The sequence below is a fragment of the Egretta garzetta genome, unplaced genomic scaffold (assembly GCF_000687185.1).
Source record: "Egretta garzetta isolate BGI_Z169 unplaced genomic scaffold, ASM68718v1 scaffold397, whole genome shotgun sequence".
Classification (NCBI taxonomy): Eukaryota; Metazoa; Chordata; class Aves; order Pelecaniformes; family Ardeidae; genus Egretta; species Egretta garzetta.
Genome location: NW_009260493.1, coordinates 1,565,767 through 1,581,025, shown reverse-complemented (window position 1 = coordinate 1,581,025; position 15,259 = coordinate 1,565,767). Strand labels below are relative to the sequence as shown.

General features: G+C 45.5%; 1 protein-coding gene across 5 annotated transcripts in view; it reads right to left on the bottom strand.

Moving 5' to 3' along the window:
- TIAM2 (TIAM Rac1 associated GEF 2) overlaps nt 1-15,259 on the bottom strand; it is a 158,668-nt gene that overhangs the window by 122,823 nt on the left and 20,586 nt on the right. For 2 of the 5 annotated variants that reach the window (XM_035899856.1, XM_035899861.1), the window contains exons 3-4: nt 9,415-9,892; nt 8,419-8,638 (exon numbers count right to left, since the gene is read on the bottom strand). The exons of 1 other annotated variant lie outside the window; for it this stretch is intronic. The gene's annotated coding sequence lies outside the window, so the exon portion shown is untranslated. Of the gene's footprint in view, nt 1-8,418; nt 8,639-9,414; nt 9,893-10,253; nt 10,365-15,259 lie in introns of those variants that run through there. 2 more of the 5 variants (XM_035899858.1, XM_035899859.1) reach the window with 2 other exon arrangements.

The window sequence follows — 15,259 nt, the reverse complement described above, 5'->3', positions numbered from 1 at the left end:
TTTGTGGGGGGGGTGAGCAAGTGGCTGGGTGGGGCTTAGGTGCTGGCTGGGTAAACCATGACAGTCCTTTTTGGCAACCAGCATGGGGCTCTAAGGGTTCAAGATAATGACAGGTTTGATTGGAATGTGCTAGACAGAATTTATAGCTGTTATTGCTGCTTGGCTATTAATCAGCAGGCTTCTGTGCTTGCCATGGGGCTTGCTTGCCTTACTGTATATTAGGGTCTGATGCTCATCTAGTAGCTGCTTTTTGCTTTTGCTGCTTGCTGTACTGCTTATCATCTTACTCTGCTGTGCCTGGGAACATTTTGATATCAGCCATGGCCATGTGCCTGGGCTGGCCGATGGCCAGGGCATCGCTGCTATTCCTGTGCCGCTGTACTGGACAGGCTAGAGCTCTGGTGTGAACTCGAGTCGCAGGGACTGTGACCTGGGGATGAGCCCACATGGGAGCAGGACACCCTTTGGGGCATCTGTGGCTATGGATAAGCCCATGCCAGAGCAGGTACATCTCGAGGCACCTGGGGCTGTGGTTATGTCTGTGCCGCAGCAGGTAACACCTCTGAAGGGACTGTGGCCTAAGGGTAAATCCGCACTGGAGAAGGTACACCTGGAAGCATCAGTGGCTGTGGATAAGTCCATGCTACAGCACCTCAAAGCGTGTGGCCATGGATAAGCCCACAGTAGAGCAGGTACACCCCTGGAGGGGCTGCAGCCGTGGGTAAAGCCATATTGGAGCGGGTATATGTGAAGGCATTTTGGCCCATGGAGGCCACACTGGAAGAGGCACACCTCAAAGTGACTGGGGCTGTGGATAAGTCATGTAGCCTCACAGGAACCAAGACTTACCCATCCAAGTCCGTGTTCTTTGGAAAACAACAGCAGGGATGCTCCTAAAACCATTTCAAAGCTTATTTCACAGTAAGTCTGTATAATTTCCATGAAAAGCAGCATATTTCATCATCAAACTAAGTCTGAAAATACCAGACAGTGCTGAAGTAATTTCTTATCAGCAGAGCAAGCTGGCAGTGCAAACACGAATGGCTGGCATCACCATTCCCTCCTGCTCTCATCCCAAGTCCCACATCCCATTTCCTCACTCTATCTTCAATCATGTCCCCAACATGCTCACCAGGGAACAGCATTTAAATGCTATTAAATCCAGGGCCTCTTCAAACCTAACCAGATAGGTAACAATGGGTCATATTTTACATGAATCTTGAGAGGATCATGCAAAAGAGATGAAAGGACAGTGGGAGGGGAAAAAAAAAAATAAGTGGAATAAGCCACCTTTGATTCACCTTAGCCTTTCAAGATAGTGATCAGGCAGCATTTTAGTTTTATACCGCATACAAGGGGGGGGAGTCATGCTCCACTCTCCTACAGACTAGCTTGATGCTCTGCTGTTATGGTGATAGCCTCCGAAGCCAAAATTAGTTAAAGAAAACAATAAAAGAAAGGATTTCTGGGAATGACAAGTCTCTCAAGACAGTAGGGAGCCTGTTAGGTTGCTACCAAATCAAATGCACCTAAAGAGTCCATGCCATGATGCTTCATTCTCTCCTGTAACAAGATGTGGCAGATCACAGGTTTGCTGTAGACAGAAAGCATTGGTAAAGGGTCTTTCTGGGTTTCTTGTCAGATGCTCCCCAAATCATGGCAGGATGGTGAAATCACATTGCCGTGTTCCCCTGGTAAGTGCACGTGCTGTGCTGGGACATGGGCACGTGGGACCCCTGCAGCTCCTGAACCCCTCAAGCATCTGGACGGGTAACAGCCCCATGGCAAAGCCCGTGCCTGCTGAAGCTGCCTCGGAAGTGCCGAGAGAGGGAAGGCGGCCACGCCGAACCAGCAACGGGGGTGGCTTGGCTGCCTGGGAGGGGCACGCTGGTGGGGGAACAGAGGGCAAAGAGGCAGACGGCCAGAGACACAGGGCTACCCAGAGCATCACAGTCACCATCCTGCCACCACCATCCCACACACACCAGGGGTCCATGAACATGACTGTGCGAAGACCCCAGCTCCTGGTCTTTCTTATAAACCCTTAATTCATTACAGTTTTAGCCCTCTCAAGCTGCACGCAGACATGGCAGACAACAAACATTAACAAGAGCAGGCCCCTGGGGTGAGATTAGGCTCCACCTATGCCTTAGAGGATACCAGGCTCATCCAAAATGGCCCTAAAGAAGTTAGCTGAGGACTTGGGTAATCAATTTGGTTTGCTGCTCAGAGTGTCCTTTGCCCCCAGTTATTCATCACTGCCCTGCCTAATTCACCATAAAGGAATTCCTGAGGAGCTGCCCTACCATCAGGAAGGCTCTGTTTACTCAAAGGAAAGACCAAAAAGCACCAATGATTGAATGATTTCACTTGGCACAGACTGCTTCATTTAAGCAGATTTCTTTAGCAGAGCAACAGATTTGGGGGGAAAAATAGAAAAAAGAAAAAAAGAGGAGATAACAATTAAGATGAAGAATAATAAAGTTGGCGGTTTTTTTAATTAGCTACCAGAAAACAGGCTCTGAAGCTAGGAGAGACCACGCACAGTAAGTCCCGTGTTTTGCTGCGGACCTGTCGGTGTTCCTGCAGAAAGCACACGCCACGAGTTCGATACTGCTAGTCCCCTTTATACCACATTTCTGGAGTGCTGGTTCCAGTCCATACCTTTTAATGAAACTTATGCTATTTTCCCTTATTTTCAAATGTTAAGATGGGGCCCTTTCTGTCACAAAATGTCTGATATACATTGGCTGATACTGGCAGAATACAAATTATTATAAAACAACACATGCACTGGCACTCATATTGTCTTTTTAATGTATTATAGCAGTATATTTCCCTTCCTCAACATTTTCTACCCCATCTTATCCCCACTGCAATCAACCACTCTACATATCAACAATACCAGCTGCCATAAGGCAAACAAACTGTTTATGCTTGCGAATGGTATCAGGACTCAATATTTGCAGAGCTGTGGGATAGGATGTTAAATAGAGCTTTCAACACACTATTTGGGTAATTTCTGTTTAACCTTTTTACTCCCCCCTCAGAAATTCAGAAAAGGAGAGTGATAGGCCAAAGCTGTAGCAAACCTCCTAAAGAAAGGTGCACATTTAAAGTGTTTCAACTCTAACCCAGTGATTACAGTACAAACCTAGCATTATATTTCCCCAAACATAACGCAGGACAATATGAGACTAAAAGTAAATACGAGGGCACTTGATAGAAAGCCAGGGAAAAATTGGAAGCATAGCCCACAAGTTTTGCAGCATAATGATCTCTCTCTGATAATATCTTCTTTTTTCTTGCAAAGTCACATTAAAACATAGGTTGCATGGACACAAATAGATGTTCCCCTACCACAGCCACTTGGCTTTATTATGTCACTGAGTTTAGCATTTGTCACTAGTCACATCTCTAAAAAAGCATCACCGTAGGAGTCCTTTTCAAGAAATCCTTCCGCCACATGTTGTTCCTGGCCTGTACCATGTACTTAATGTCAGAGACTCAAAATAATTGTTTCAAAATTATTTGTATGAAAGCTTCACACTCTATCAATTAAAGCAGGAAATGGGATGTTAAAGAAAAAGCCCACACTCAGATTTTCCATAAAACCTTTGCTATTAATATACCCAGATTCACTCCACGCTGTGTTTATGATTAGAAGCCTTTGCGGAAACATCAGCTGGTTAATAATCATCTACATCTGTCACAATACCCCATTTATGCCTCAGCCTACATCCTTCCATTGTTTTATGAGCTACCTTCAATAAATGATTGTCAGAATTATTTCCTCTTTGTTTGCAGGAATAATCTGAGGATGAAAGAGAAGAAAATAAAACCCAAGAAGGTGATGCTGACTTGTACCACAATAGGGATGGCAAATTAAGAAGATTTGTGCATTGCTCCACCAGTAAAACAAGAGTGTTTATTAACTAGGTTTTACAGCCCAGCCCTCCCCCTGAATTTTTAGGGGTCTGACCCATCCAGTCCCGGGTGGTTTGCCCTTTCTCAGGGTTCGTCCCGGGAGCAAAGCCCCGCGACAGCAGCAGCGGAGGGCATGGCTGCTTCACCGGGGGCCCCGCCAGCGCTGCGGCTGCAGCCCCAGGGGCTGGCAGGGGCCCAAGGCAGCAGGTTTCAGCAGGCTCCCCAACCAAACCTCCATCCTGGGGATATTTATATATAATTCACCATGATGCAGCTACCTAGCCTGCAACAGGGACTGAGCCCAGAAACCTCTGCAGATGTTTGTCAGGTAAATGTACAGCTTGGTTCAGTATTTCCAGAAGTGGTGTCACCAAAATCCCAGTTCTGCTGAATTCTTTTAAGTGGACATAAAAAGCTAGAGATCTCAATTTTTCCACAGACTGAAATAAATTGGTAGGACAAAAATGCAGTCTGTGACTTTGACAAGAAAAAAAAAAAAAAAGGGAGGGAAAAGGACAACATACATTTTGCAGGCAGCAGAGACCTAGGACCGCATTTAGAGCCAGGCCAGTTGCCAGATGGATTTGCCCCATTGCAATCCTCGTGTTATTATTTCAAACGATGCATGATACCATTTGCCTACCAGAGGCAACGCGTCCTCCTCTGATCGCCCAGGAGCCTGGGGGCTGTCCTGGGGGGCTGAGGAAGGCCCGGGAAGGCTGAAGGAGAACACGCAGGCACAAGGCTGCAAGGCCTTTGCTCTGAAGCCCTGTCACAGTCTTTGCAAGGACAAAAACCCCTCATGCCTAGCCTGAAGGGACACTCGCCCCTTGCGTCAGGGAGGGGTTTGGTTCCCCTCCTGCCGATGCCCACAGGGGGGAAGCAACTGGGGTGCTGTGCTCTGAGGCAGTTTGGGCTGACGGGTGATGTTACCCATTGCGAAATGCTATTAGCGCCGTTGAAAGTTAATGAATAGCGATGGCAGTGGAGGCAATGTTACCAGTGTCAGATGTCCTCTTTTGAAAAGCCAGGCTGCAGAGTTAATCAGAGGCAAAATAAGTTTCCAGCCACCGGGTGAGAAGCAGAGGAAAGATGGTTCTTAAACACACGCAACGGGTGTCCAAGGGCGATCTGCAATCTGCTGGAAACTTGCTGCTGAAATTACTCAGCTGATCTACTAAATAGTCATTAAGAACGAGCAAACATTGCTGAAAGCAGCATTTCAGGCTGCTTGTCAGGGTAGCTTTTGATGATGCCTGCTGCATATTAAGGCATTTGATGCACCCAAAAAAGCACTAAAAGGAAAGAAAACAATAACAATGTGCAGAGTATTATCTGAGCCTTCATTTGTGAGCCAGACAAACACTGGTTCCACTCAAACCGCCTCATGTTTTGTTTTGCCATCGAAAAAGGCAGGCTCTACTTAATTTTCCCGAGTGCTTTAACTAATCAAGTCTTAAACACAAACATTTGACCAAGAGAAAAGAAAGCATGAAAACAAAACAGCGTTGTTTTGCATGATGTCGAGCAGGAGAAATATTTGGGAAGCACAAATAATGCACGCACGAAAACAGCACGCTCTGTGCTGGCAGGGGTAAATTGCCATTTTCCCTGTCCGATGTGGGAGGCAGCCGCCCATCTAGCCTCGCGCTGAGCAGTGAAGGTGTTGCCATTTTCTAACCCAAGGGTATTAAGAACAGATAGTTCAACGCGACCCAGAGTTTTGCCCCGTAAGTGGGGGCAGAAGAACACGCTGCCCGCAACTGACTGGGTAGGTATGCAGGCAGGGCAGCAGGACCTTGCTCCTTGCCTGCAAACAAAAGCACTCACTAAAGCAAAAACCTTTGTTGACACACTTGAGAAAGAGAGGAAGGACCAAGGAGATGGAGTTAAGAGAGAAGAGTACGATGGTCTGACTCCAGGACCCAGCCGGGAACAGCAGAAGCAGGCGTTTGGCTGCACCTTGAGACCTTGGTGGCACCAAGCCCTGCAATTCGCAAAGTGGTCGCCGGCTGCTCGCACCCGCAGGGACCACGCAGTTGCTCTCCTGTTACGTGTTTGCTTCTGGCAACATGCAAGTCCATGCATCATCACAAGCTATGACAGTAAGAATAAAACTGTACCTTTTTTTTTTCCTCCCTTAATTAAGTGCATACAAATGTTCAATTCCAATTTTCATCAAAACTTAGACATCTCTCAAACATGTTTCATGTCATTTCCCATCCCTCCTCCTCTCTGTTCCTCCACAGTTTAACTCTCAGCAGCCTCACAGCAAGAGGAGCGTGGTTCCCAATGTAGAGGAGCCAGCCCAGGCCAATCCCAGGCATGGGCAACTACACAAAGCAAGCCACGTGCAGGCAGCAACCTCAGAGCCAAGGCTGGCCATGTCCACTTTTATAAGAATACCCAAACCCAAGAGCTGGCTTTCGGAAAGGAAAGCAGAAGCTGTTGCTGCAGTGCAGACCTCCCCAGTCTGCAGACTGGGTGTAAAAGCAACACGGCCACAGTAGCAGACATCCGATTCCCGACTACAGCAAAAGGCAAGGGAGAAGTCTGTAAGATCGCTCTGTGGCCAGGACTGCTCCTCTGCACTCTGCTAACCCCCCAGTACTTCTGCACCCTGGGGGTGACCCAGCAGCCCACCCCAGCCTCCCTCCAGGCTGCACAAAAATGCCCTGGAAACAAGCTAGTTGGTGAAAAACAAGAGCTGGAGACTCACTGCCCATACCAACCAAATGTTGTGCCTCTGGGCACCATAACCACATCATTTAATCCTTCTCTAGGACCTTACAAGGTAAGGAAAGAGGGGCAAGTACATCCTACAACAGTTAAAGCTATTGCTTTGGTCAGTATTTCACAGAAGAAAACTATAAAGCAACAGCATCTAATCAGACTCGTGATGTCTTTGTCAAAGTTTCAAAATAATTCACAAGAAACATCCAGTTCCTGCCCACCCGCTCAAGTACGCAGCCAAACTGCCTTCCGACACAACCACTCCTGTACAAGCAGATGAGAAAATATCAGGCCTTACAGCATCCTACAACAACTACCCAGATTCTGGTTTTAGGTTAATTTCACTTTAATGAACCATGATTTGAGAAACCACGGTTACAGAAAAGGAAAACACACCTGAAACGATGAAGACTTGCCCAACAGACTGCCTTTGCAGGAAGCAGCTCCTGGCTCCAAATATCAGATTCAATACCACTGGTTTGCACCTTTGATTACATTTAGCTTCTCCAATGGCAAACCATAAAGAATATTACTTAATCTGTCTGGAAGGGGTAGTTAAGACTGATTAAAGTGCAGGTCTAACAGGGCCAGCCACATAACTGGACAAGACCAGTTCTTTGTGAATACAGCAGGTAACCATATCTCCATAAGCAGCATTAGCTCAATATAGGTAACATATTCTGCAAATCAAAGCCAATTCGTATTATAATTCACACTGTGTTCACATTCATATTATAATTCATCATAAACATCTCTAACTACCATTGGTCATGCAGTCTATCAAGAGGCATCTCAACAGAAGTGTGATTCACAGCTTCACAGGAACACTGGTGGAAGGTTTTTGCTATCACTGTGAACGCTGATAATTGTATTACTACTGAGAATAACTTGAAGGAAGGCAGCATGTAGTAATAGTAGACGAGTTTTCTGCATCTGAAAAGGGAAAGATTTCCTCTTCTGAATCCACTGCAAATGTATGAACCTCCCGGATCAGTTTCTAATCATCGGGTTCTCGCCAGTTTGGGCAGGCTTATGTTTGCTGCTAGCATGTCAGCAAGCTGCTGTGGTCTATAAAACAACTCGTTGGCAAATACCACCTTGGAAGTTTTAAACTCTTCTTATATAAAGAAAAAAAATTTTATATATATATATCTATAATATATATATAATATATCCACACACACACATATATATATCCCTGTGTTAACCAAAGGTTTTGATTAAACTCTACTGGTTAAGCCCTGTAAGAAGTAGAGTGACAGATCGCAAAGCAAAAATGTCCTAAGAAAATGAAAGACATGAAAAAAAAAAAGAAAGAAGCAGCGTGTCTTAGCACAAACGTCTGTGTACCATCCCTGTGTCAAACAAATGCTCGACAGCCCTTCGCACAGCAGAACAATGGCTCCCGAAGTGACGGAAATGGCACCATCCAAGAATCCCAGCAACATTAATACTGCAGCATTTCCTGAAACCGCTACAAGCGATAAACAAACCGTGGGGAAGTCAGCCTGAAATGCCATTTTGACTCCATCTGTGCAGCAACTGAATGGTGCACGAGAGACGGAACTTGCTCCTGCTCGGAGGCAGCACGCAGCTCTGCCACGCAGCCCAAACCTTGCCAAAGCACCGCCCGGACACTCGCGGAATGACTCTTCTGCACTGGGCATCTTCAGCAGCGGGGAGGCAGTCCCCACAGATGTGGCAGCTTTCCTGAGCAACTTTGTGCTTCCAAGCTGCCTCCCATGGGATCCCACTTACCAGCCCTTGGAGAGGGGTGGGATTCATCTCCTCTGATCTTAGCTAACTTGGTAAATTAACCAGCAGTCCAAGTTCCTGCTACAGTTAGCGGAATGACCCAGGCATTTCAGAGACTAATTGATCCCCCTTTGAACAAGTGCCAGAGATAGCTGGGTGCTCGTACTCGCTGTTCTCTTCCGAGTAATCTTGCAGCCAGAACATATGCATGCCTCTTCTCTTGCTATGAAAATACAAGATACAAGCTACTCTATGAGGTTGTTTCAGGGTTTTTTTTCCCCAGTAACACACTCATCGACACTTTCAACTGCTACTTTTCCTGGAAATAAGCCTTTCCTCTTTTGTGACAAGTTGCACATCTTGCAGTAATTGAAAAAAGGAGAGCACCAGATAAGGGTATTCTCTCTGCCTTGAAATAACTCTCCTACTTCCTTTTCCAAGAAGATAAGAAACATCTGCACATACAGGCATTACTACATGAAAATTAAATAATTTCTAGAGCTAGAAGAGTCCTCATGGACATAGCCTGGTGTAGCAATCCAGGTACGTTACAACCTGAGCAACGAGGGGGTGCCATCGAGCTGTCCAAATTACATACAAGTTTGTCTCTCATTCAGAGACCAATCTCATAGTTGCCTTTTTGCTCACCCAACTAATTATAAAACACAAACTATGGCATGTATTGATTTTCTTTCCTGTGCTTCCCGGATTCTTTTCCTAGCTATTCTTCTCTATCACCCCCTCTTCCCATCTTCCCTTACTCTCACATCAGTGCCACAAACTTCATCTGCTTAACAACTGTTCTCCATCCCCACTCCCCCTACTGCAGAAGTCGCCCTTCTTCAACACATGGCTGCTCCCTCCCACCCCTGCCAGCCACCCCTCCAGCTCCTCCTCTCCCTGCTTCCCACTCCGATCACAGCCTGAGAAGTCTCCAAAACCCAACCAGTTACCTATGTGAGGCGACATGGCAGGTTGGGTCATGCCCACTTGGTTCACCACAAGCGGCTTTCCGCTGTGGGCACTGGTTTGAAGCCGGCTGCCCAGGAACATGGGCAGCGAGGAGGGCCGAGCCCATGGTGGAAGGGAGCTCCTCTGCTGCATGGCCCCATCCATTGCAACCACCTGGCTCTCCCCATGTGCTTGTCTCACTGCATCACTTGGCTTTTGCGACCTGGCCTTTAGGATACAGGTAACACTTTCTGCTGCGGCTTCGTGCAACAAAAATGTCTCGTAGAAGGAGAGCTGAGAACGCCTGAGCCAATGCTTGCAAGATGGCCAGATGGCCGTGCTGTCATCCTCCGGGTTTATGTGGACCTCTCCCACTCACATCCTTGGACTTCAAGTTCCTCTGCCCACCCCAACTAGCAGGAGCATCAACTTCTGTTGTATTTCTTTATTCCGTCTGTGCCATGGCGTCAAAACCAGCTTTGAATAATCTTGGAACGCCTATCTTTTCTTCCACTATAACAGCTTACTAAAGAAAACAAAACAAAGCAGTGAATATGAACTGCTTATTACGCAGAGAGAGCACTGATGTTCTGAAATCAGACAATAAATCAAGATCACTTTTGCTTTCCCCTGCAACATTAGGTTATTTGTAGCGAGCTGCCTCCCTCCCTCCGGAGAGCCTCCCAGGCTAAAGGCACCGTGACACCACAGCTGCTGGGGTTTTGTTGCTCTGAAAATAGAGAGGACAGGCGCAAATGTGTCCTAACCACCAGCTGAGAGAAGCAGAGGTCTCCAGAGGTGGCGCAAACCATCACGCAACTGCAGCGTTTTGGCGAGCGGAGTGAGGAGCTGCCTGCCCAGCCCCCCCCGCGCCCCTCGCCCCGGACCTTTCCCCAACTGCTAAGAGGACTCAAACCTGGGAGAAGGCCACTGTCAGGCCCTTTTCTAAGGGCATTATAAGGGCTTGTCCAAAAGACAACCCTTCATCTATTCCAGCACCCCGCCTTCCAGGGAGGGTTATCTTCCCACTGGCACAAGCCCCTCCAACGGGCCCTCCGGCGGGTGCTGGTGTCAGGCGGGGGGGAGACCCCAGGAGGGAACCCCCTCTCCTGCAGCTGCTCTAACGTCCCCTAGCCACTATCTGGTGACCCAGGCAGAGCCCGGCAGGCAGCAGCCCCACCCCAGACCACTGTTGCTCCCCGACGCGCCCAATACTGCACAGCCCGTCTCCAGATGCTCCGCTATCTCACCGAAAACACCTGACTGCATTTTCACGTAGGAACTCTAGGGCAGCACAAGGTCCGAGAGCCCCGCTCTCCTCCTCAAAGGTGCAAGGAGGGAGATTTGACGTGTAGAAGTCAGGTACAGAAACGCAAGCCCCATCTCCCAATTAAACTGATAAGCGCATCATAACATTTGGCAACTATATCCATCTATCACCTTCCTCTCTGTAGCTAGCCACATCCCAGCCTGCGTACGTCAGGCACAATCGCTACTGGATAGCCACATCCAGGCCTCTCTATTTGCACATTACATTGCTGAATTCAGGCGATAAACTCCTCCAAACGTGTGACGCGTTCTTGATCTTTACCAGGAAAACAAGAACTCCACCTTGCATCTTTCACACTGGTGCAACGGGGAACCAAAATGAAGTCCGCATTTGTCCATTTGGCTGAAAAGCACACCCTGCACATAAGTGACAGAATAAAGCATCACAATGACAACAGGTAGGAAAAAAAGTGACGAGCTTTAAGGGTAGCTCAATTTCCTTAAAAAAAAATGGAAATTAATTTACATTTCTTCTCCTCATGCAAATAATCATTTTTGTGCTGTTGGTTTTATTTTTTTTCTTTTAGTATATTTTTTTTTTCCAGGTGTGCATGAAGGAAGTGGGAACAACACTATGACAGAAGATATAGGCACAAAACAATACAAGTCAGAATTTTTTAAAAAAAAAGTATTCTTTGATTTATTAAAATGATCAAAGATAATAATTCTATCTCTCCAACAATATTGATGAACTTTTAGAGCATTACTTTCTTCAGTTATTTAAATGAAAGGCATCGGCAATTTGAAGAAATGAAAAAGGAACGACAAACTTCTTTAGTAAAGAGAACACAAAATGGAAAGCAGAATATTCTTTCAGTATATAAAATACTGTTATAAAGAGATTCGGGATCAGCTGTTGGCCAGCCTCATTGAGAATAGATGAGAAATAAATCAGCTTGATTTTCCGTGGGGAAACCTTTGTATAGATGTCAGGGAAAGCTTTCTAAGTATAAGGACATCTAAGACCAGGCTACTTTAGGATGGTTACATATACAGGCAAATCAGCCCAAAAAAAGGCAACGTGGGAGAGGAATGACGTATTATCCCTAACAATGGTGCTAAAAGCCTCCAGTAACCAACTGTGCCAAAACGAAACAAAAAGTGGTTATTGCAAGTGTCAGTGGGTTGGATCCATTTTTACAGGACATAGGCAAAAGCAATTATTTCCAAATAAATAACACACGGCTCACAGCTAATGGCTTTGAAACTTTTTAATACTGTATTTGTTTTAAAATAGCCCTTTCGGATTTAGACTACATTTTTGGAAAAATCATAGTATAAATTTTCCATACACTCCTTGCAGAAGTGTTTGGAAAAAAACATCCACTAACTGACAGTACGGTTCTGCACTTTTTTTTCCCCCCCGTAATGAAAACTGATCTTCACGACAAAGTCAGATTTCTGTATGACAGACAGAATATTTTGTTACTTTTTATCCAAAAACTCAGCTACCACTTTGCAGTGTAACACTTGCTCTTTTCTTTCCACCCTAGACAGAAGCAGTGACACTGGAACTAAGGTTTCCGAATCCTTCCAGTTATAAAAAACTCAGTTTCAAAATTTCCCAACATTTGAAGTAATGACATGGTTTGGACAAGGACTGTCAATACCCATAAACGTTTGTTGCAGGAGGCAACGTTCAGCGCTACATCCAGATTGCCAGCTCTGTCCCAGGGGGGGAAATCTTCCTCAAAGTTGCCCAAGGCAGTGGGGGAGAAAGACAAAACTGGCAGTGGATGGATGCTGACCCAGATCTCACTGATGGTAAAATCCCCACAGCGTTCAGTGATGCCAAGACTTTGTCTAGGGAAATTATTACAATTTTCTGCTATTGTAACTAGTTAAAAAAAATCAGGCTGTTTACTGCTGAATGCCACCTGCTACTGCCTGGCAAAGCACGTTCAAACAATTACACGGGGCATATTCTCATAACGAACGGGGCTTTTCATTTACAAATCCAGAAGTGCTGTGCTGAAGTGGTATTGTTATCCCCAGCAGAGGGTGGGAGGAAGAGGGGGAAAGACAGGGAGAAGAAAGATGGGTGCGGGGACAAGAGGGCTTCTCCAGGCAGAACGGTGGCCAAGGGATGGACGGGGCTCAGCGACCCCAAACTCTACAGATGTTGTCTGTCAAAATACATGCAGAAAAGCAGCATCTGGTAAAGCAACATATATTGCTTATTTCATCACATTCTGCAAGAACCTGGAAGGGGACGTGGTGGGTCAGGCTCACAGGTCTGCTTAGGAGAGCCCATCTCCAGCAGCGACCAGCAGCAGAGGCAAAGCAAGGTTTGGGCGGAATTATAGAAATACAGTAATCATGAGGCAGTCTAGCAAGGACTGCAACCTATTTTCATTTTTTAAAACAAAAATATGTGAACTAATGTTTTAGAAAGAAAAAAATTCGGTCACGCAATCTGTGTTATTCAGGAAATCAAACTAGTTGACCACAGTGATCACTTCTGCCCTTGCAATATATTAATTTTAAAATATTGTCAAATGTCAACTTCATTCTCTATGTTTTTTCTCATGAAGTCCAAAGAACTTAGGAAACCCACCCTTCATCTCCTGAATTTTACTATAAATCTTCCTTTACTGATTCTACAAAAGCCTTGGAAATCAAATATTTCTTCATTTCCAACTTCTGTGAGTAATCAAAACTTTATTCAACACTATGGCTTTTATTCCAACACACATAAATAGCTCCTTGACTTGCACAAAACCTGAAACCACTTTAATCAATCAGCTATATATAGTCTGGATAAATACTGATTTTGAGATTCTGGGTATATGGCCAATCCCGTGCTATTTGCTGATACTTTGATCTAAATTCACATTATTTTAAGAAGAAATGAAAAATATTCTGGGAAGAACAAAGCCAACAGTAAAGAAATCTCAGCCTGTAAAAGCTAGAGGGTATGTGCATTAGCTAAAGACTCAGCTTGTTCCAAAAGCATTTCAGAAGACAGAAGTACATTTAGACTTATCACGAAATGAGACACAAATATCCATAAATTTATTATTTTAGTACTCCCACAAGAACTCACTCTTGATTTTCCAGAAATCTACCACTATATTAAGCATACTTAATAGCATTAGTAGACAGCACGGCAGTCTCACTGCATGTGCCGCGCGTGTAACGCACTGCTCTGCTTTCCATGGCAGCGTTATAGCGCAGGTGATTTATGTCTGTGCAACAGAAAGGGCTGTTCTGTAGAAATATCACGGGAAATGACACGCAGGAAATAAACCAGCACAGACATCTTACAATCATTTCCTAAGCTCTAGCACAGCAATCTGCTGAGCTCCTGAAACAACCCAGATGCTGCCGACGCAAGGAACGAGCAAGCACCAAAAAGGCTTCCCTCTCGCAGCAGGGTTTCTGGGTGCTGAGAGGAGAAAAGGATGAACGAGGCCAGGAGCTATGGAACAGTTAGTTATTTGCCATCTGGAAATGCGCTTTATTTGGTATTTACTGTTCAGTACTGCCACAGTTCATCTACAGTGGCTATGGACGGAGCAGGGGGGGACCTGCAGCGGCTGTGAAAACAAGCAAGCTGAAGATCAGTGTGTGGTGAACGCTCAAGCAATGGCTGGGGAAAAGAAGGCCACATGGAAAAAAGTCGCAGTAAGCCTCATGCCAGAGCTTTCACGTCTTCTCCTCATCTGTCTCCCTCATGAAAGGGGGCTTATAAGAAAGATGGGAATAGACTTTTTAGTAGGGCTTGAGGCGATAGGACAAGGGATAATGGTTTTAAATTAAAGGGCGGTAGATTCAGACTAGATATAAGGAAGAAATTTCTTATGATGAGGGTGGTGAAACGCTGGAACAGGTTGCCCACAGAGGCTGCAGATGCCCCATCCCTGGAAACATTCAAGGCCAGGTTGGACGGGGCTCTGAGCAACCTGATCCAGTTGAAGATGTCCCAGCTCACTGCAGGGGGGCTAGCCTAGATGGCTTCTAAAGGTCCCTTCCAACCCAAACCATTCTATCATTCTATGATTCCATGAACTACCCCCAGTTCCATTCAGATACCATCCCATTCACATGTGTTATTCTGCTCTAATGCTCAAAAGCATCCGTTCCCTTCCCACAAGCTCCTACTGCATCAGGTAGCGGATGGAGTAAAAATTCAGTCCCTGCCCTCAAGAGCACTTATTTCAGGTTACAGCACGATATCAACAGATGCAAAGAAATAATCATGTTTCATTCAGGTTTGCCAATGTGCAACAGAAGACCATGTCCTGGAAGCCAGATGAATTCAATAACATTTTAACATGGATTTTATTTAGGAATGCTAGAACGTAGCTTGTGAGGGTTTAACTGAATGCACAGTATAGAGAACTGCTTTTCATCTAAGTTTTACCAGTTAAAAATAGCCAGCAAATAGAGAAATATCTCAGCCTACTATTGTATTATTGCTCAATATCCTACTATTCCCATTCATCCTTCATGCAGCCTTTTAATGGAAATGAAAATATATGAAAGCCACATAGGCAGATATGTATACAATATATTAAACAATTGCATCTGACATCAGTGTCCTAGGCTAAGAATCAAAATG